The sequence below is a fragment of the Bacillus rossius genome, chromosome 14 (genome assembly GCF_032445375.1).
Source record: "Bacillus rossius redtenbacheri isolate Brsri chromosome 14, Brsri_v3, whole genome shotgun sequence".
NCBI lineage: Eukaryota > Metazoa > Arthropoda > Insecta > Phasmatodea > Bacillidae > Bacillus > Bacillus rossius.
In genome coordinates, this window is record NC_086341.1 from 19,637,095 (window position 1) to 19,659,442 (window position 22,348).

Consider the following 22,348-nt stretch of genomic DNA (forward strand, 5'->3'; position numbering starts at 1 on the left):
GAGGTGATGTTGTAGGCAACAAATCATTATAAATAACGTAGTTTATAAAACATACATTTTTTTAATGAATCAGGGATATAAATGTAAAATAACAGATATTTTTACGATTGTACACTTACATGAACACAACTATATCACTACAAAATAATGTTCGCAGTAATATTGTGTACGGATTCTTACCCGGGCAATTTTTTATCGTTTTTTCCTAATATCTCCAATAGTTATTTGTAAACGTTCCCTAAATCGCTTACAAGTATTAACCGGGCACATTAATGAGCATAATTAAACAAAAGTAAAATTGTTAAATATTTAATAGTCTTTTCCATTATTAAAAAGTATGCTTGAATCAAACATAAATTAAAACATAAAGTTATGCGCCAATTAAAGTATTTAATAATCCTTATTATATAGAAAACCATTTGTCATATATGCATAAATAACAACCATGGATTTTACTATATTACAATATATTTCTTGTAGTATTACAAATATTTCTGGGCAAACGGCTTTCAAAGGAAACTTTTGTGAATGAACAAAAAAATATTTTTTTTCTGTGTGCACGATAACGTGTGAAATTTTTAACAATTAGATCCAAATCATTATTTTTTTATACTGTGCGTTAGTTTTACAAGTGAAAGCGTGATACGCGTTTTAAAAATGAGAAATAAGCTTCCATATACGTAACACCATCATTAATTTTTTTTCGGAAGAACTCTCATTAATTTAAAGTAGGCGAAAACGCAAACATTATAAGGAAGATCAAGCTATCAGAAAACTAGACTATTAAAAAAATCAGTGTGTGACCAGCGTTAGAATTTTACGTTACTAAATTTATCATTTTAACGATAACAAGAAATATTCAATAATTCACTCGAACGATAAAACTCAACCATGAAGTTAACAACGGTGGTTCACACTGGGAGATTCACAATTCACAATTGTAACAAACCCGGTAAAAACAAAAACATTGCAACCATTTCTGACAATCTCATTTATTCGTCATTTCCCCTTCACTTCTTCGCCATCGGTCGCCTCACTGCTGATCGTTGCACTCTACGTTACGATCTGATGCGTCATAGCCTCGACTTAATTTTTAAAATAAATTTAACTTTAAAAATAAATGTACATATAATGAACCGTAATCGTGAAGGTGAATATTACTAGACCATAGTAACAGACATTCGCTGCGTTAACCTATGCACGAATATCCATTGAAAGTTACTGGTTACGTAGAAGCTATGCTGAGACTAAACGTTTTCGTAACTTTTAAAGTATTTCGCAACTTAACGAGACATACCGTACACTTTCTCACTTGTCCTTGTATGCAGGAGGTTTCAATATTCGTGTTACGTATATTAGTGGGTGACAGAACACAGCCATTGACAAGCACATATCACCGTACAATATATGCCCGGAACTCGAACAGTAATTCGCCAGAGGGGCGGTACGTGTGTGCCATGAAACCATGAAAAACAAGTCATAAAAAAATTAAGGAATGACAGGACACCGATGGACTCAGGTAAAATCATTTATTCACCAACTTCGAAACCAAAAGGTACATCTCTTGTGGAGCCAGCAACAACGGAAACCCGGGAAACAAGATATACTTCTGAATTTCTCGGGACATCCATAGTACCTACATGAGGCTCTTCAACTAATTCCAGAAGAACTTTTCTTTCTGTGAACTGCCCGAACATATCTTTTGTGGAAGAGCATCAATGTTAGGAGACTTGTGCTTGACAATTTTGCGCTCTAAGTATTTGCACCGCGTATTTTGAAACATAATGTTTGTGAATATAAATATAATTTAAATCCTTAAAAAAAAAAACCTAAATTACCAAACTGGCAATCATGTATGAGATTCACTAAACGCAGAATAATTACGATTGTTGGAAATCAAACTTTTAAACGGTAGCTTCTCAAAATGTTCATATTAAAATGAATTTTTCGTGGTTTAATCGCGTGTCGTTTGGAGCCGAAAATATCACATTTAATTGTCTGTTTAATGCCACCGGCCAAAAAAAAATTCTCGTTATTAAATTTCAAGCCGTGTTCGTGAAACCTCGATCAGGTTTCAACTTCGGTTGGCAATTGTTGACGGAAGGCTGTTGTGGGATGAGTAGAAAAAAAAAAGAAAGAAAAAAAAGACAGACCGTTTTCAAATTTGGCGTGCAGCCAACACCGTGTGTGGCGATGGCCCATTCAACCGCTGGAAACTCGTGATAGCATCTGTGGCGAGCGAAATTTCTTTTTTCTTTTTTTCTTTTTTAATCCGCTCCATCGCTCTTCTCACTCATCTCCCCTCCTCCACCCCTCTTTTCTCACCCCTTGCAGATCCCATAGACTGCATCACACACAGATCATGATAAGGACCAACACCCCCTCTCACCTCCTCATCACCCGTCAGCCTGGTCCACACGTTCTCGGTTCAGCCGACAGATAGCGCATCTATCGCTCCACTGACATCGAACCCCTAACCCCTGCCTGCCGGAGGGAAGAATTTTTAAAATTCATTGAAAACGGGAGAACGGCCCCGCTAGGCGTCGATGGTATAGGCATACAAACGAATTAACACAGACTTTTTCCAGAACGTAGGGAACAAACACACATCATAAAATACTTATATATATATATATATATATGCGTGCTCGAGAGTCGGGAAACCATCGGTGCTATTAGTTTTTTCTTCGGTACATTACAAAGCATTGTATTAAGTTTTTGTAAAAATTAATTAATTTTCATTTTATTTCATTTATTATAACTGTAAATAAGAGATTTGGTCTCATTCCCCCCCCCCCCCTCCATTAATACAAACATGCGAAGCCGGGTCGGGCAGTTTCGCACGGTTGTATTAATTGGGGGGGGGGGGTGTGGGGGGGGGGGGAATGAGACCAAATCTCTTATTTACAGTTATAATAAATGAAATAAAATGAAAATTAATTAATTTTGACAAAAACTTAATACAATGCTTTGTAATGTACCGAAGAAAAAACGAAAAGCACCGATGGTTTCCCGACTCTCGAGCACGCAACGTTGTCATGGAGACGAAGTGCCCACTGTTTCCCGGGCTTAAACACCAATCAACATTGATGATCAGTTTATTATTAATTATAAATTATTAAGACCATTAATCTAAATCAAAAAAACTATCCTATCTCTCAAGTTGGAAAAAATTACACATAAATGCCAATTTTCATCGAAATCGGTTGACTTGGTGAAGAGTTCACTGGAAAAAAACATCAGGACACTGGATTTATATATTAATTTATATATATATATATACATATATTCAATCATGTGAACTTTTATCATAAACATATCATGTTGGGTGTTTGAAACAAAAAAAGAAACACGGTAAGTACAAATTCTGAAATCTTGTGTTTTTTAAATAAACTAATCGAAGACGGCGGTTTCTGTGTGCACAAGAAGTTCGGGACTGCAATAATCAATTTTTTTATGTGGATGTTTTGAACTTAAAAATATTTGGTAAGAACCTTTTGTACAAATAATTTTTAGTGCCAAATATTTTTATGGTTTTCTGTGTTAGTTGCCAATTTTTGTCAGTTACTCCCCCACTGTATTTTAGCCGTGTTTTATATTTATTTACTAACACCAAAAATTATTTTAACATTTTCGAGTTGGGTTTCTACATGTTTAAGTGTACACACAAAAATGATATGTGAGTACGGTTATTTTCGTGTAGTTAGCAAAAAAAATGATACGCAGTTACGAGCATTTATTGGTATCTCAAGAACCGTAATTATTTAACAGACTTTTCAATCAAGTATGTCCCCAGGTTGGCCATGGCAACTTCAGTGGCGCAACACGCAGAATTTCCAGTGAGGAGAGCAACAGGCTCCTGCAGGGCCTGATTAACCCTTAAACTAATTAGGCTGCAGCCTAGGGCGCGTTGATAAGGGGAGGGGGGGGGCGCTGAAATCGTGTATTCGCATGCACTATTAATCTAGCATCATTGCATGTACCCTACATATTTCAACTAGACCGAGACAAAACACTAAAACTAAATGCGCTGTGAACTGAAGAATCTTGGGACTCCCTGATTTTAACTTTTATAGGTAGTATGAACCATGTTAAAATTTTCACACTAGTAAACAAAGTCAAAACTAATATACTACTTTTTAGGCCGAACGTAACACAAACACACCTGGCAAGGGCGTATCCTCATAATTAACCTATGGCGGTCAGAACTATTGATCAGTCGCTGGTCCCCTGATGACCTCCGCAGTGTCACAACCTGTCGGGGGGTGAAAAAGTATCCTTGCGCACGGCATATTTTTGACGTGATATCGTCTAATAAATTGATGAACGCCGACTGCACGCACGAAAAAGGATGACTCATTGTCCCGTTACGCTCATTGTACGCTTGCGCCGCGTCTATCTCTCTTCCACTCGATTGGAACAACCATCGATTTGACTTTTTCGCGGCACATTAAACTTGAAACACTCCCATTAGTTTCCTACTTTTCCTATCATCGTCCTATCCTTAACAGAATACCACAGATTGACAGAAGTTAAATAGCAAACATGTATAAAAGTTATAATTAAAATAATCTCTTCGTTAAAGTAATAAACATATTTGAATTAATGAGTGCAAATAAAAGTAAATTTATCAATTCGATTGTAGATTTCATTTCCCTCATTCTTTGTATTCATACAAAATAGTGATAATCTAGTAAAAATGGTTCAATTTTATTCATAAAAGTATGCAATCATTTCATTAATGTTTTGTTATGACGTTGTCACGTTAAACTATCGTCCGTAAACCGACTTTACATACAACCAATTTTTTTTCTCCGAGCACCAGATCCGTCTCACACGCCAGGTTGGTAATATCAGTTTTTACGGCATTAGAATACGCTCTGAGGCACACGTCTGAAAATTTGTTGACGACACGTATCTTCAACATTTGTTGTTTTGTCGCAAATAGTCTTGCAATAAACGACAAGCGCACATCCAGCGTACAGTATGTCTGTCACGTGGGGATGAACAACAGCATTCTCTCTGCGGATCAAGTGGCGTGCAATCCAGGGTGATTCCACTTCCCACGAAACGATGTAGTGGCACGGTAGAAGGCACGTTACAAGCACCATGAGTGTAGAACCCCTGGTTTGCAAATGTTGGGGGGGGGGGGGGGGCTGCTTGTGCTTGCAAAACTGTGACTGTGAAATTATTTTAATGAAACACAAACGTCAAAACTATGTTTATGTTAATCTTTCGATATCCCTACTAATAATATCAATGTGAATGTAAGTTTGTTTGTTACGCTTTCACGCGAAAACTACTTATCCGATCATCATGAAACTTTGTACACATTTTTTTGGAGGTATTAGAAGTAACATAGGATACTTTTTATTGGAAAAAAAAAATATTTTTTAAGAAAGATTAAAAAAAAATGTTTCTCAAAAAATCTCAAAATCTAGCTACTTTAACGCCATCTAGCATTCCAGTTATGAAGTTCCAAACCTGAGTACTGTAATACCGTTGCGCTGTATTATCGACGGTCGAAATTAAAAATTCAAATTTAATTAGTTTTGTTACAGAGAAATATATGCTATTGATTCACTTCTATTGTAATGATCTGTGATACTTATTTAATGGCTTCAATGCGAGCGAAGCCGCGGGTAAAAGCTAGTTATCTATATATATTAATTGTTTTGTGCTTATTGCATGCATATGAACTAAAAAAAAAAAACGGGGCAGTACACAACTTACAAGCGCCCTTCCAGCGATGACTTGTGTTGGTTAAAACCTACGTGCAAAACTCATGGGACCACCCCCCCCCCCCCATTAACATCTTGCACGAAGTGCTTTATGTGGAAACTTAGCTTAATTGGCTAGCGCATATTTTTTTTTTTTAAATTCGAAGATGGTTTCCATGAACTCTAAATAGATCAATAATAACGACAAACATAAGACAGCGTCGACAGAACCCAAAATTCACTGACCGCCGTTGGGAAATTCGAAAGAAACGGTATTTTCCAACCACCCGATTTGATTTCACATTTCCCGGTTGCTTTTTTGCCACAAGGGTCGGTATATTTTTTTTTTTTTACCTTCCACGTGTTCCGTCCTTGTCCGAAATTATTTTTTTTTTTTTCTCGGAAAGAAGGGATTCTGATGATGTTGGAGGGAAGGGGGTGGTGGTATAAAAATACACATTCCTTTTCCACGAACACGGCTTGAATTCTCCACGCCCCTCCACCGCGGCCAGAATCGAAACCCCACGCAACCATCGGCCCACACGCTCCATGATCCCGGATCTCTTTGATGTGGCCGCGCTCTCAATAAAAGCTGAAAGCACATGAAGCATTCCCTCTGTGAAGGCGGCGATACACCCTCCCCTTCACCCCCACCCCTTTATCCAACTGTTCTCCCCTGCCATTAGAGGGAGACCTAGCCGGCGAGATTTATAATTTTTTTTTGCCTCCCAACCCCCTTCCTCCATCCACTACAAACTTATTCTGTTCGGCGACCGCTGTTCGTTAATTACTCATAGGGATATCCCACCCTCTTTACTCTCTTCTCCCACCCCCATCCCTTAAATATACTAGATACCCTTCGGTCACGCCACTGATGTGGTTAACTACATCTGTTAACTAACTGTTAACTACATCTAACTGTGCGATGGCACAGGGCAACCATTATTTTTTGTATGCCATGTATAATGTCAACGAATGGGTTGAAATGTGTCTGTCAAATATTTCTTCGTCAAAACATAGGTACTACGTAACATATATTAATTTATTCATATATATGTGACTTTGTTTGTGCAAATCGAGAATACTGAAGTGCCATACATTAATTTAACTTTCACAATTTTTTATAATTCTGATAGTGATGTAGAGTACTTCGTGTTACGGATTTTGAAAAATTTGTTAAAATTAAAATTTTCGCTTTGTTTTTGCAGCCACGTGCTTTCACAAGGAACACTTTGTAACGAACTAAAAAAAAATCAATAAAAAAAATAATCAAAGCGAAATTTTGTACGTTGTTCAAATACAACACGGGCAACCGAAAATATAGGAAAATATAACAGGGTGCCAACGTTTACAACGTAGATTTCATAACAATAGAGCCTATACAAAACATTTATAATGCAATGAAAAAAGTTTCATAAACGGAATAGTTTCAGCCTTATCCAATGTGTACCTAAATCCGTTCTCATCTGAAACGTAAAGCGGAATAGTCACTTAATTTTCAACTCTACATCTGCGTAAATTCTTACACACTTTTGGGATGTTCAATTTCTCTGTAATCATATTTTTAACATATCGGGAAACTCAAAAATATAGTTATACCTAATATTTCTAAACCAGATAATAAGAATTAACTCATCGTTTTGATTCATAAAAATTGTGTAAATAGAACGACATAAAAAAAGATAATATTAGAAAAAATCCTTAAACTACAAGTAGGCCTTTCAAATAAAGCATTCCCGAATAATATTCAACGCAGCCTACCTTGTTTTAATAGGTCAATCAAATCACATTTTATTTTTGGAATTAAAGTCCAAATATCCATCATGAATATGTTTATTTTGAAGGTTTTGCAAACTGTACTTTGACGAACATTCAGACTTAGGAGAAAAGCGCTAACCATACAGCAAAAAAAAATTTCTATTTTAGCTAATTTTAACTTATTAATACATTTTTCAATGTAATTGTAAAAAAAAACATTGAAAAACATTTCGTTTCAAGACTTGGTTAACACAAAGGTTTATGTTATGTGGTTTTAATAATTTTACAGCCAAAATTTTCATTTTTTTTCTTTTTTCACATCCTTATTTTGTGGACAAACGTTTCCCATTTTTTTTAAATATATGCCATTTATTGACAATTTCGGCACATTTGGGTCTGCGAAATGAAAATATGTAGGCGACAAAACCAACCCTATAGAATTCTGTCAAGTAGTTCAAATTCTGTTACTGTTTTTATATTCTCGTCTTAAATACAAGATGCGATATTTTCTATCCTCCTAGCTGGGAAAGAAATTCAGACAAAAGCTTCTGCAAAACAATCATCCAAGCATTTGCCTGCAGTTCTTTTGCGAAAACACGAATTAAAAAAAAAACATAAATCTGAGTGTTCTGACCGAGATTGGAATCCTGGTACTGGGTTGCTGGGTTCCAGTGTCTAAGACTGAGCAACTTAACTCCATCATCGCGAATTCCTATCTCATTTTTTGGAGCGGACAATCACATTTACAGCTCTTGCCTATAGATTCCACTTCGAAACGTATTTTCTCGGAAATACTTTAGTTAAAACGCTGGTTATTTTCGGAGGACGCAATTATTAATCGCCAATAATTGTTCGAGTGAATGACTTTTTGTTTGATTACCGAAAACCAGCTTTTGTTTTGCTCGAAAATTTTTTTTTTTAATTTGTACATTCATGAAAAAAAAAATTTTTTTTGATTGCCTGGAAATAATATTTTGTCTACTTATATAATACTCAATGTTTATTCTAACCACCTGGGATTTTAAAGTTTGAGCTTAATTAAATATAGATAATAAAACGAGCTATTACAAAATGTTCTTGCCCATTTTTTCGTACGATAACTTTTCAAACTTCTAATTATTTATTTACAAATTTTTAAGTTTTTTAGGACTTCACTTCCATTAACCGTCTCATCAAGACCATGTGCTTCATTCCAGAATAAACACACGTAGAAACATAATTTTTTAAAAGAATTAACAGAATAGCTTATATATGTATATAATTTTTTTCAACAAATAATTTTGACGTGACGGCTAATAAATCGATGAACGCCGACTGCACGCACGAAAAAGTTTCCCGTTACGCACATTGTTCCGTTACGCTGTGTCCCGTTACGCACATTGTACGCATACGCCGCATCTATCTCTCTTCCACTCGATTGTTTATAAAGTGAAGTGAAAAGTTAATGTGGTTTTCATTGCTTATTACAATAATTTCGGCAATAAAGGGTAATTATTCTTGCATTTTAAAAATCTGATTACTAGTATAATTTCAAGTATTTATTCTTTTATTATTAAAATAAATTAATTCAATTTTATTCATAAAGTATGCAATCATTTCATCAATGTTTTGTTATGACGTTGTCACGTTAAACTATCGTCCGTAAACCGACTTTACAGACAACCAATTTTTTACCTTTCCTATTTAACAAACATTTCTGTTTCACGGAATGCTTCCAGAAAATTTGTAAAAGTCTTTCCATTTAAAAATTTGATGTTAACTGTATTATGTACTGTGTTACGAAAAAAATTGAAATATTTCTGTAAACTTTCTTCAATACAAAAAGCTAGCACTTTTATTTCAATAGTTTATTTTTAAAAAAATAAGCCACTGGCCTTAATTTTCCAGGAAGTGATAAAATATCAATATTTTTTTTTATTGTTGCTCAAATATTTGTACATATTTTCTATTTATGTATTCTTAGTCATTATTGAAATTTAACTGTATTTGTGTAAGAAAAAAAATAACCGCTGTAGATTCCAGTTTTTATTAATCAATACCATTGACTTAGGGAAAATGTTTTAATTTCAGAAGCAACCTAACATCTACTTTAGCTTTATTTATTTACAGTTAAATTTAAAAAATAATAATTCCATAGGTAACATTAATGCTATGTGTGTTGTATACATATTAGACAATTGCACACAAAATATTATATAAAAATATTTAAATTTTTACAAAGTTCCTTCAGTGTAGTTTATGCCACTTTTGTGCTTGCTGGTTTTAAACCAAAAGTCCGATATCAATGTGTGTTGGCATTTTTGTTAAAAATAACATTAGTTTATTTTCCTTGAAACTTCTTTCTTTTATTATCAAGTGGAAGCATAATTCTATTCTAATAACCCTTTTTTAGTTCATAAACTTAATGAAAACATCACACCTATAGTTAACAACAACAACCTAACACTCCAGACTCAAAAAGAACACAACCAATTGAAACACTAAAACATTCATTCATTGCTAGTAGGTTTCCCACCTCGACAGTTGCCTTGGAATAAAAAGGTAATTGGTATCAATTGTTAAGTGCAGACACAACATAACCCTTTATTTCATATTTCGTATCTGCAATAAATTATGATTTTCATAGCCCATAAAGCTCCAAGTAATTAGCTGACGTGTTTTCTTTGTTTCAACCTGTGCGCTTATATGTAAGGGAGTTGGAATTGATGCTTAACTCAAAACCACTAAAAATTAACCGATTCATTTATCCTTTGACACGTTACCATGAATCTATTCGTAAATTTTAACAAGGCAACATTATAATAATATTCCCTGTCTAAAATCAGGTCCAAAGCCGGGGTTAAGAAATTTTGACGTGACAACGTCTAATAAATCGATGAACGCCGGCTGCACGCACGAAAAATTTTCCCGTTACGCACATTGTCCCGTTACGCTGTGTCCCGTTACGCTCATTGTAAGCTTGCGCCGTATATATCTCTCTTCCACTCGATTGGAACAACCATCGATTTGACTTTTTCGAGGCACATGAAACTTGAAACACTCCCATTCCTTTCCTACTTTTCCTATCATCGTTCTGTTCTTAACAGAATAACACAGATTGGAAGAAGTTAAATAGCAAACATGTATAAAAGTTATAGTTAAAATAATCTGTTCGTTAAAGTAATAAACATATTTGAATTAATGAGTGCAAATAAAAGTAAATTTATCAATTAAATTGTAGATTTCATTTCACTCCTTCTTTGTATCCATACAAAATAGTGATAGTTCGATAAAAATGATTCAATTTTATTCATAAAAGTATGCAATCATTTCACCAATGTTTTGTTATGACATTGTCACGTTAAACTATCGTCCGTAAACCGATTTAACAGACAATCAATTTTTTCAAGTGTTTTTCTCTTTTATCGGAGCCTTTTCATTACGTATTTTAAAATTACCGATTGAAAATCGAATTATTCGATAGCTGACGTAGCTGGTCCGCCAGCGTATTACAGCGGCGAGAGCAGAAACCAAGTGTGATTCGCTTCAGATATGTAGCTGAAAACTCAATTTGCATAAATTTATAAGAATTATCTGTTATATTTTACGTCAGAGGCCCGAGTTTCGTATTACAAGTGTATTTGCAACATAAGAGCACACGAATTTGCTCGTTAACGAGGTTAGATGTTACTCATCTCCGGCCAGCACTAAAAGACTCGCTCACAAAAATTTTAATTTTTTTAAACTCGTTACACACAATCCGTTATTCACGACGATAGTCTACGCAGGCAAAGTTTTTGGCCTGATTCGGGAAGATTCTTTTGCCGCGGGACACTTTACGACTGTGGAGCTGGTTCCAAGGGTTGCGTGGTGGCAGAACCCTTGGTGAGGGGCAGAGGGTTTTAGGGGTTGAACAGGGGTAGTAGCTGCGGAGCTGATATTACGAGCTAACTTGGCCCTCTTCCGTGATTGCGGTAATGCTTTTTAAATTAGTGTCCGGGAGTGGGGAGAGAGGAATTACAAGGGACCGCAGGCTGTTTTATCTGCAAAGGGCGCGTTTTTGCGGGGGGGGGGGGGGGGTAGCGGGTGCGATAGGGGCGTCAGGGAATAGGATAACCGTCTCCTAATGCTGATAAAGTGTGGTCCCGGCAAAATATTGAAGCAATTAGGTGGGTCCCGCGTCGGCTGTGTTTGTTTTACAGAAAGACAGCCGATATCACGGCTGACGTCAGTGACTGCTGGGGATGGCAACTTCTGCATGATTGCATGGTAGCCGAGTAAAGCCGTTTACTTTTTTTTTCTTCTCGTGGTCCGCGCCATGTTGTTTAGACACCCAAAACATTTATTGAAGTGTAGGGTTTGCATTCTGGAATAATTTTAAATGATCTTTAGGGATATATCGAAGAAAAACTACCTATTGTAGTCGTTAGGCTACAATTATGCTGCAACTTTCAGAAAATTTTTATAAAGTTTTTCGTTTTGTCCATAGACCCCCAACACACAGTCAACTCAAAAGTTTATATACATATATCACATTTTAATGGAAACTATAACTGTCGTAATTTTGCACAACTACTTCTAAAACTGATTCATTATATACCGTAATAAGAAATCTCGGTCGATTTCGTTAATAAGAAAATTCCAGCAAAAGAGTAGAAATGGGGAAGGTTTAAAAAAAATGGAAATCGCTAATACTTCTTTTAGGAGGAAAATATCACATCTGTTTGAACGTATTATAGAAAATACGATTAACATAAAAAACTTTTGTCTAAATAAATTTTTGTTACAACCAACAATAACTGTAAGGGTTGGAAAAAACATAACTCCCTTAGTAGGCACCCTTTCTAATCCATTTAAATGGTTTATAAATTGTATAATTTCTTCTAAATTTTTTTGTCTAAAACAATTCTTGATAAGAGGAATAATTGCTGCAAATGATTAAAAAAAGGATGTGAAATTGAAAAAAAAATTCATATTTTCAGAACCATGTGCACGATTAAATCAGTTCTCATTTATTGTAGAACCTTCAAATATGATCTACAACCTTCGTTAAAAATAATTTTTATACGACCTACCAATACTACAAGGGGTGGAAAAATCTAGTGTTGAAGAAAAAATAAATAAATAACTCTCTTAGTAGGCACACTATTAAATCCGTTTGGATGGTTTGTAAACCTTATAAATATTATCCAAAACTTTAGTCTGAAACATGTTTTATACAATCAAACATATCTGCAAATAGTGAAAAAATAACAGGGGTTTAAGGACAAAAAAATTCTTAACTCCCTTATTAAGTAAACTATCAAATCTTTAACAATAAATTTTTAAATCTGCTAAAAATTACCTTTTATTTGGTCTAAAACAAATTTTTATTAAGATGAACCATTGTTGCAAAGGGTGGAAATAGCAATGATTTAATGACAATTAAATCATTACTTCCTTTGTATGTTTACTGTCAAGTCCGTTATATTAAATTGTAAAAATCCTAAATTATCTAAAATCTATTGTTGAAATCTTTTTAGATGAGACGAACTATAAATGCAAAAACAGTGTTTAAAATTAATAAATTTCAAAAATTTCGTACTATCCAATTCGTTCGAATTTATTTTAAACCATCATGATATTATTTTTAGCCTTGGTCAAAAGCATATTTTATGTGACCACGTAGGGATAAAAAATACTGTTTGAAAGTAAAAAAAATTCATAACTACCTTAGTAGACATAATATGAAATTCATTCAAAGGTAATTAATGCTGGATACATTGATTTTAAAACATTATAAACATTTTCGCAGCTTCTAATATGAGAACAATTTTAATCGATTATTTTGATATATTGAAGAACACATGGGATGCCATGTACATTAAGATTTAAAAATGTTCTAGACGTTTACAAAAGTTTCCAGAACATTTCCAGAATAAGTAGTTACTTAAAATCTACCTACGCATGTAGGCTGTGCCAAACGGGATTTTTCTTACTTCTATGGAATAGACAGTGATTAAGGACAGAGATTTTAACTTATATATTTTAACTTAAACCATCCTCAGACGAGATCAAGCACCAATTTTCACAACTTTTTTTGGGACATTACAACATGACGTCACAGCATGTTGTCTTCTGACAATGTATAATTGCATGAGTGCAGGAATAAATAGCACCTATGACATTGTGATATTTTTAAATTTGAGTTCTCGTGTTTTTTTCAGTAAAATGTATGACTGTATGTCTAATGTAAAGTTGAAGTTATACTCAATTTGGCACTTGATGTGCCAAATAAACCGTAGCTGTCTAAAGGCAAATACTATCAGTTGTTTTAGAAGTTTATTTAAAAGCTTAAAAAAAGCGTTCTGTGACGAATTACCAAAATGCCACCATAAAGTGTGTGATGTTGAACCAAGATTTTCACAACATGCAAGCAAGGAATTAGCGTTAATCATTTTATAACAAAAAAAAAGAGTTTTGCTATCCTTACTGGAAAGTTGACTTTTGACTTCAAATGTTAACATTGTGCAGATTACACGAACCTGTTCCCTCCATGTATTGAAACAAAAAAAAGTCAAGCCTCTCGTAAAATAATTGTATTTGGCGAATCAATTTAAGACACGGTGTCATCGCCAGTTTTTGACAAAATGTTTAAACTAGAAAGACGCTAAAATTAAAAAATTTTTTTTTTAAGAATGTATCTTTCGTATACAGCTTTACTTACCACAGCCTTTTCGTGAAGTAATCAGGAATAATTACAAAATAAATACAGCTACAATTTTATTAATATTTTTTTTTAATTTTTTTAAAACTTTTTTTTACCAAACTATTCCAAATAAATTTTTATCATAACTTATAATAAGTTTACAAGCTTACCAAATTAGGTGAAATTGGTTTTAAATAAAATAAATCATGCAATTTATTAAAAGATTTAAACCCGTGCTCTTGCATTTTTAACATTACCAAAATCACAGCTTGCGTTTTACAGGGCATAGCACGTTTTTAGCTTACGTACATCGGGAAAACATCTACATTTGTTGTCAGGTTTCTTGCGTTCATCCACATATTTTCAAAGAGATATATCCCGCCAAGCTTATTATTCTCGTGCAGTAAAGTATGTGTAATTTTTTTCTGCGATTATATAAAATTGAAAACTCTGAAAACTCGGGCTTCGGTTGATCCCGGGTTTTTACTGTTTTAGTAGTACCTACTAATGATTGCCGTTTGCACGCTGTTCGAAATTAAGCAAATATATTATCTTCATAACGAAGAAAACCCTTCAAATAAACTAAGAGTTCTTCAGAGCTCTATACATTTACATACTCGTAGCGAACTACGGCGCACTATAACTTCGTTGTTGTAAAAAAAAATGGTAAACGGGCATGCTTGACTCATTAAAAAAAATTAATGTTTTTTTTTTTGGTAAAGGCTCGTGCATTAGTTATAGAAGAAAGTAAACGTAATATATATTAATTTAAATATATTTTTTTTATTACTGCTGTGGCCTTTTCATACACCTTAACAAAACATTTCGCTTATAGGATTAAAAAAAAAAATGTTTAAAATGCTTGTAAGCTCCCCTTTCCATTCGTTTGTGATCCCGCGAGTCAAACAATAAATATGTACCACAGGTAGTAATATTTTCTCACAGTGTGTATTATTTTGGAACATCTTCCCACTTCCGTGAAAAACTTTATTCGCAACATAATTTACAAAATTTTTAAATTTCTGTTACGAAAAATACGGTTATGAAAAGTTATTTATCAAATTTCTTTTTTGATTAATAGTAACAGTAACAACAATTTAAACATCACAAGAGCTAATCCAGTGGAAGAACCTTATATCATAATAAGTAAAAAAAATTGAGCCCGTGCGGAATTCCGCAGTGCGCACCAAATCGTTTTGTGTGGCATTCCATTATTTAAAAATTTAAAGAAGAATAGAAAAAAGCTAAACGGGTGTTGGTACAAAAGAAGATATGTAATTGAACACATCCGTACAAATAGCTGTTACACATTTTTTTTACAGAAGTATTATATTTAAACATACCAATAATATACGCGTTTACAAAACCTCTTTAAATACAATGTTGGACGTGATGATGTGATCATCGTTCACTTTTTGATAGCACGTATCTTCAATACAAACATGAATATCATTAAAAGTTTTTACTCGTGAAAAAGCTACATATAATTGCCCATGTGAAAAAAACGGGTTGTGGCAAATACATTTCTGACTTTGTGAGCGTCTGACCTTGTGCCCTATTAATTGATCAGGGCAAAGGCTACCTTGATGGTAAATTGTTTCCTGACCAGTTTAAATGGCATATTTGGATCAGAGGGAGTGAGTACAATTTGAGGAATAATTACCGTTTTGTCAGAATCAAGGCATTTCGCCGTTATTGTGTATTCTCCTAAATTAGTTATTACTAATCTGGCACCATTAATTAATCCTTGTTTAGCATTTGTCTACCAACAGGTCATCTTTAATTATGAGTTATATTTGTAGGTTATGTTTGTGATACCTACAAAATATCAAAAGTAATTTCAAAAGAACTTACTTATAAGAAAAGTCTGACGTGCCAGAAGTTTTGGTTGAGTGGTTTTTTGGTGGAATTTTTCGGTTAAGTTGATGGATCCTCTAAGATTTCTTTATCATAAGTTCTTTATATTATGACGTATGTGCAATTTAAAAAATAAATGTGTAAACACTGATGTTTCAAGTGGATATCCGATTCGATATCTATCGAAATCGACTCATCCATCATTCTCTTCTTAGATGACTTTAATCTCAAATTTAAGAGAAGCCGTACATTTTTAGACCGTAGATCTATTTTTCGTCACTAGCCGGCACGATAAGCTTTAAAGTGAGGGGTAAATCATGGAATTTGATAAAGGAATAAGGAATATTTCGCGGACCGACAGAAACACAGGCTAGAGAAATAATATATAATATTATAATAATAATAATATTTTTCATACTTTCTAATAGAAAATGTTATCGAAATATCATGAGACAGAATAATAAATATACTAATACGTTTTTAGAAATATATATTTGAAAAATATGAAAAAGATATTATGTATATCTCTATTGGTTCTCGCTTAATTATTTCATTCTTTAAAACCTGATGACGCTTTGAGTTGGTGTCACACGATGTGACTGAACCGGAGTGGTTCTCAAAAATTTCTCGGTGATAAATTGTTGACTTGTTAAATTTTGATAAATATACTTAGTGCATTCTTGAGAGACATACATGTGTGCACTCTTAACAAAAGCGGCGGAAAGAATATTCAGCCAAATAAATTCTGCGGAAGTTTTAGTTGCAGTGGCAGAAACACATATTGTAACACCTCCCTTAAAAAAATAAAAAATAAAAAAAAATAAACAGGGATCAAAGTTACACACGTTCTACAAAACGCTGAATTTTGGAGACAAAACACTGCAAAAGACAAACGTACTGGCTGGCACAGAAAAAAAAAAGTCTCCCCTAGGTGCACAAAATGGGTAAAATTAAAACAAAGTAAACTTTTAATTCCACATGACGTTATCTCGTCACGCCAGTAATAAACTCAATGTTCCCAGACAGCAAAAATAATAATGAAAATACTAGTAACTTGATTCTGGATACATACCCGCAGGCTTGACACTTTTGAAAAACGCAACAAAAAAATGTATCGATGGGACAAGTAATATTTTTTTCTGGTTGAGCTTTTCGAGCTAGAATTGAGGACGAGAGTAAAATTGTGACACGTAAAATGCTTGAGGCGTGCTTTGCACGTCTCAAATAACATTTATTATACTAAAACTTCACACGAGGACGCTTTTTTACGTGATCATATAGCAGGGACTTTATTTTTTTAATTGGCCTCCGGGTCTAAAAAGTCGTATTCGTCAAAGCTTCTCGCAGAGAAGTGCCAACGTGACGAATTTTATAAGAGTAAGAGGATAATAATAATAATCATCCGGAAAAAAATTAGCTCTATAGTTGCCACGAAATATTTTATGAAAATTCCTCTTTATTTCACGCTTTTTGACAGCGAAAATAAAATTATTACCCACAAAACTGCTATCACTAACCAAAAAGTAACGCGCGAGTCATTACAAAATTTCTTTTTTTTTTTTCAAACCACAAAACACTTGGCAAATTGTATTTAAAGAAAAAAAATATGCTATACGGTGGACGCAAAGCTTGTATTTTTTTAAATTTTGGTGGTAGGAATAAAAAGCAAAACTACTTTAACAAATTGAAAATTAATCACATATCCAGGGGAAATAATACTAACTTTTAAAAGATGTGTATTTTAATCAAAGGAAATTTACCTTATGTCTGTGAATATATATTTCGTCAGGAAAATTAAAATCTTTTTTATTAAGCCAGTGTCAGACTCAAACTAATTTGAATGTCGTTTCGAGCTGTTTTATAAATTTACAGCGAATAACTATTATTTGCAAACTGACGTACTTTCAATACAATTCACCGTTTGGCGGTCAGAGAGAGTTTTAATACTGAATTTCCAGTCCAATGAAATTAACTTTAAAATCATTAACATATTAACTGCCAATTTACTTTCACAGATCTTGTATATTTTAAAATTCGACAGTGCATTTTTTTTTTTTGAGGTTTGAAATATCAATGGCATGTTATTATCTAGACGTTTAGTGTTCTCTTAAAAAAAAAAAATCATACCATCCTTGGGACGAACTTTATACCATACGTTGTCTTTAAATATTTAATGTAATAAAATATAAATTATATACATACATGTGTGTGTGTGTGTTTCAAGTGTTTAAAATTTTTTTGGTGATGAAAATGAAATTGAAGTTAGTCACTCGAATCCCAACACCCTGTAAAACTTTAAGGAATTTTTATAATATTTCAAGGGAGACAATATTGTCTGGACCCAACAGACACCTCTTACCACATTCCCACTTTACATCTCCATGGATATGAGCCAGAGAGTGTACTGCGATTTGAAAAAAAAAAAAAAAAAACGAAGGCTACTAAAATATTGTTTGCGTATTCTAAATGTCAAGCACAGGTAAAAAATTTTCCCCCTATTGTTCCTTTTTTCCCACGGTAAATTCTCTTTCAGCTGTCGTGGACTGCATATCATTTCCCGCACTTCTTTTATTGAAAAGTTTTCACATAACTTTTCATTGGAAGTCGGTGGTTTCACTGAGCTCAAAAGAAGAAGAAAAGGGGGGAATGAATTTCCTTCAAAAATAATTAATTAGATAGGTAATCCAAGTTTACGAATGGCGAAGAACTAATAGAAATAATAAAATTAAGTGACCTGGAACTTCGGACACAAAAAAAAATCACGGTGCTAGCCAGTTATAACTCTTTATGTGCGAGTAATAGAAAGCCATAATGATTAAATATGAAACCCACATAGAAGTGTGTTTTTTTTATTTCTTGCTGTGTTTGGAATTTGAATTAAGTACATAATATATTATATTAATTATTTCGTTAACAAACAAGATTTAACACAAACCAAAATTTTAATTTTATTTAAACTGAAAATACCTTACAGCGAATATTTACACGTGTACATCATTAATAAATATTCTTCCATTTGCGGATGAGGAGTTCGAATTAATTCAAACGAAATCTAAAGAAATAAGGACAGTGTATGAACAATATTCAATAAGTAAAATATGATATTTTTGACCTCCTAGATGATGTTACTTTAAAGGAATAGGCACGTGACATGACTTCGAAGCTTTTCGTGCAAAATAAAATGTTAAATTTATTGTATATAAAATTTCAATAAAAGTAAAATGTCGGCAATGGACGGATGGATTTTCAGGCTAGTATTTGTATTATGTTTCAGATGTTACTTTAAAAGGGCAAGGAGAAATAAAAACATATCTAGGTGTGAAAAATAATTTGTGACAATTTATTTTCGAAAATTCCGAAAGTCATGAATTCGTGGGAAAAGGCGTGAAGTTTTGACTGCCATGTTATGTAACCTTTTTTCATCCTGTCAATTTTTGTTGTATGCTGTGCGCGTATCGTAAAAATTCACTCTCAAGTATTTTTCATAACGTGCTTAAAGAAGTATCAAAAATTATGAGAGTGAATAACGATGGATGTAAAAAATGAAATAAATTTTTACAGGATGAAAAACTGGCTACATATAAATTTAAATGATGTGTCAGCTTTTAAATATTTTACTTTAGTGATTGATTTTTAATACTGGTACATATCATTAAACCTATTTATTTATTGTCAACATTGGTGATGGAAAAATTGTGTTTATATACTGTATCAAGTACATTTTCAAATGTATTTATGTAAGTGCGGTTAGGTTATACTTCTTTATGGGCATTATGAAAACTTTTTGAGAATAAATATTCACGATGAGCGCGCAGCATACAGGTGAAATAAGCAGGATGAAATAACAAAAGCTACATACAATTAAATATTAAATGTGTGTTTTTAAATCATATACCTTTGTTATTGATCTGGAGTAGTGGTAAATATGATAAAAAAACATTATGTATTTTGAATATTATTAATGTTAATCGTTTTTATAAACTTTTGAAGTGTATTATCAAGAGTATAAATAAGTGAGGTTATATTCATTTATATATAAATAATTTGCATTGTAAATTATAAAATTTTACATTGTTTTAAATTAAAAATTAAAGTTTAATAAGTTATAATAAACATTAAGCATATTTATTATTTTCATAATAAATTTAAAAATTTCTTGGTTAATTTACTAAATAAAATTATTTTATTGCGTATTCATATGATTATTGAATAATGAGTATTTATTTAAAAATTTTCTTTTGATTGAATTTAAACATTACTAAACATATTTATAATATCACTAGCTGCCCGACCCGGCTTCGCACGGCTATACTAATGGGAAAAAATTAAGCCACATCCCCCATTTACAGTAATGGTAAATAAAAATCAAATCAGTGAAAATTTATTACAATGCTGTAAAATGTACCGGAGAGAAAATGAATAGCACCGATGATTTCCCGACTCGTGCACGCAACGTACAACTGATGTACCCGTGCTTCGCTACGGCAGTCTACAGGCAGATCACTCTTGCGCCGCTCATTATACATGCCCCTCCTTGTGGGTACGCCACTGCCGCGCGATGCCCGTTGCCATGGAGACGCAGAAGGCATGAACAATGCAAAATCATGTTCTCATGCAGACAAAGTACCCACTGTTGCCTGGTTTTAACCACCCATGGGATCTAATTTTCGGAAAATGTCATCCTGCGTAACATAAGGAATATTACTGTGAAGTTTCAAGTCTGTAAAATATATATACTTGAAAAAAGGGCAATAAAAAAACAAATTAAACACAGAGAGAGGAAAAAAAAACAATAGTTTAGGTTTGCGATTTAAAGTGATAAAAAGTATTTAAATACTAATTGAACTCTTATGAGGGTACTGATTGCTTCGTTGTTAATATCACACGGGTGTTTTTTACTTGCATGGGAAAATTAAGAATGATAAGGTATCTAGTGCGTGGCCACAATGTTAATAGGCAATAGGAAATAAACTTCTAGCGCCTGCGGCATTGTCAACACACACGTCGTACGTGTACTGCATGTTGTATATAACCCCCTCCAACGCATTTGATTCTAAATTGGACTTTTAGTAAGGATCCCTAATGTTATTGATAATATAATATAGCCTATAGCCTTCCTCGATAAATGTACTATCCAACACTGAAATAATTTTTCAAATCGGACCAGTGGTTCCTGAGATTAGCGCGTTCGAACAAACAAACAAACAAACTCTTCAGCTTTATAATATTAGTATAGATTGCAGTCCCGTTTATTATTTTATTCATATCAATTATTTGCAGGCAAAATTAAATTTTTATTTTTATCACGCCAAGTAAGTATAACTTCTAACGCGCATACATAAGTACACGCACCCATTTTTTTCATAATGCATTTAAAGAAGTATAACTTAAAAAATATACAGGAATTTACATTGGAAAATATTTTCCCTCTTATTATTTCTTTTGTAAAGAGTAACCAAAAAAATATTTCTATTATTATCTTTCTTTAGTAAAAATGTAAGATTTATATTATTTTAATTTATTTAAATGGATGTATATTAAATTAAAATTCATGAAACCTCTGCTTTCCCAGTTGTATTATCTTAATTTGCATAACAGTTAAAACCTATAAATTAAAGAAAAAACATTATTGTATTAATTATTTGATTATTTAAATTATATGCAAACTCTATGCCATTTATAAATATTACTTAATTTTATTTCTTTTAAGTAAAATGGCCTGGGAGTTTTTTTTATATATTTGGTGTAAATTATGATGTTTTTTTTTTAGAACGTTAGTTATAATATCATGGCTGGCTATTGAACGCAAAGGACTTTATCCAATTTGACCTAGAGAAAAAATTTTGACTTTAAGATTATTTACAAATTCACAGTACATTGGAATAATTTTCTTTAGAAAATATATCCGAATATTCATTAGTTAATATATTTTCGTTAATTAATTACTTTTTGTAAAATCGACCTTTATGTCACTCACGATGTACGGATAGAAGGATTTGAATTATTTACTGGCTGATTATTGGTATTGAAATACTGAATTCTCTCCATTCAATACGTCGGTATATGTTTCCACATTTATTGACCTACTATTGTGTTGCTTTTGGAAAACTTTTATTTACTGTAATTTGTATAATTTCACGGTATTTTCTAAAATTGTTTTCGTAAATAACAACCTTTTAGTTAGCCACGCAATGATCTCTAGTTTATGTTGTCAGAATTATTTGTACCGAATGAGATTTGTAGTGAGGCTATTGAAAAAACGAGGTTTATTAAAATTATTTCATATCCATATTTTGGTATATTCTTAGTTGACTTTCATTTTATTTCGGTACTGAGTTTGTTTCAC